The sequence below is a fragment of the Rattus norvegicus genome, chromosome 1 (assembly GCF_021556685.1).
Source record: "Rattus norvegicus strain SHRSP/BbbUtx chromosome 1, alternate assembly SHRSP_T2T, whole genome shotgun sequence".
Classification (NCBI taxonomy): Eukaryota; Metazoa; Chordata; class Mammalia; order Rodentia; family Muridae; genus Rattus; species Rattus norvegicus.
The window spans coordinates 102,097,827-102,099,620 of record NC_141534.1 but is presented as its reverse complement, the minus strand read 5'-3'; the positions used below and the strand labels follow the sequence as shown (position 1 = coordinate 102,099,620).

Genomic DNA, 1,794 nt, shown 5'->3' with positions numbered 1-1,794 from the left:
GTCTCTGAGTTCCAGGCCAGCCTGGTCTGCGGAGCAAGTTCCAAAACAGACAGCAAGTGCTACACAGAAAACCATCTCAAAAAAAGGTTAAAAATGTATCATTCCATTTATTTGTGTAGGGGTGGGTGACATGTGCCATGTGGAGGTCAGAGGGCAACTTGTAGGAGTTCGTTCTCCCCACCCACTGAAGGCCTCGACAGACTTTCTTTTTCTTTCTTTCTTTCTTTTTTTTTTTTGTCTCAATGTTTTTTTTTTAATTTTTTCTTTTTTTATTGGGTATTTTTTTATTTACATTTCTTTTTTTTTATCTTTATTAACTTGGGTATTTCTTTTTTTTTTTTTTCCGGGGCTGGGGATCGAACCCAGGACCTTGCACTTCCAAGGCAAGCGCTCTACCACTGAGCCAAATCCCCAACCCCGGGTATTTCTTATTTACATTTCGATTGTTATTCCCTTTCCTGGTTTCCATGCCAACATTCCTCTAGCCCTTCCCCCTCCCCTTCTATGTGGGTGTTCCCCTCCCCATCCTCCCCCCATTACCACCCTCCCCCCAACAATCACGTTCACTGGGGGTTCAGTCTTGGCAGGACCAAGGGCTTCCCCTTCCACTGGTGATCTTACTAGGCCGTTCATTGCTACCTATGAGGTTGGAGCCCAGGGTCAGTCCATGTATAGTCTTTGGGTAGTGGCTTAGTCCCTGGAAGCTCTGGTTGCTTGGCATTGTTGTTCATATGGGGTCTTGAGCCCCTTCAAGCTCTTCCAGTCCTTTCTCTGATTCCTTCAACGGGGGTTCCGTTCTCAGTTCTGTGGTTTCTCGGCAGACTTTCCTGAGACTTGTATAGACAATGATTTCCCATATGACACCAGAAGCAAAAATAGACAGGACTACAGCCAACTGACAGACTCCTCAGAAGACAGACAGCACAGAGAAACAAACAAAAAGATGGGGCCTCACTTTACTTTGGTAGGCTAAAATTTACAGTTCAGGCTGGCCTTGAACCCATGGAGATCCACCTGCCTTTGCCCCTTCGGTGATGGGGCGGTGATGCCTGTTATCCTTGGGAGCTGATTAGCTATCGGAGAAATTAAATCAAAACTTCATTGGCCTGTCATTTCACCCCGGTTAGAATGTCTTCTTCTGGACAACAACAACAAAACCTGCTGTAAGGCTGTGGGTTAAAGGACCCACCTGCATTGCCAGCAGGGAAGTTTCACTAGGCCAGCCATTCTAGGGTGATTTGAGGGCTTCCCCTGCTCAATGGGAGATCTGACACTTGAGCCAGCTCTCCCACCTCAGGGTCTCATTCAGAGAAAACGATACCAGCACACCAGAAAGGCACCCAAACACTATGGGTGTGCTTGACAGCAAGGTTGTGTAATAGCTAAGTCATGTGTGGGGGTCCCACGTTCTTCCTTCCTGACACTCACGGTGAGTTGCTCTCCCAGGCTGGAGCAGAAGTGCGCACAATACCTTCCACCAGCGTCCACTTCTCCCTTGGAGTAGCCAGGTCCTTTAGGACCTGGGCTGGAGGGAGGACAGCTTAGTAGGATCTCCACTGGCGATGAGCGTGCGACAGATCGCCCAGTGCAGGTGGTGACCGGTGACGAACAAGGGGTGGGCAAAGCTGACCGGTGCAAGCAGCCTTCCAGGGCTGTCTCGGTTACCGTTCTGTTGCTGTGAAGAGACACCATGGCCAAGGCAACTTACAAGAGAAAAGCATTTAACTGGGGCTTGCTTACAGTTTCACAGCTTGTGCTGAAGCAGTAGCTTCTTGATCGGAAGGCAGCAGGCGG

At 48.9% G+C, this 1,794-nt stretch overlaps 1 non-coding gene across 1 annotated transcript; it reads right to left on the bottom strand.

Annotated features, from left to right (window-relative positions):
* Nucleotides 1-341: 341 nt before the first annotated feature.
* Trnap-ugg (transfer RNA proline (anticodon UGG)) lies at nucleotides 342-422 on the bottom strand. The gene has a single exon. It is a non-coding gene; the product is annotated as a tRNA-Pro (tRNA).
* Nucleotides 423-1,794: the final 1,372 nt, after the last annotated feature.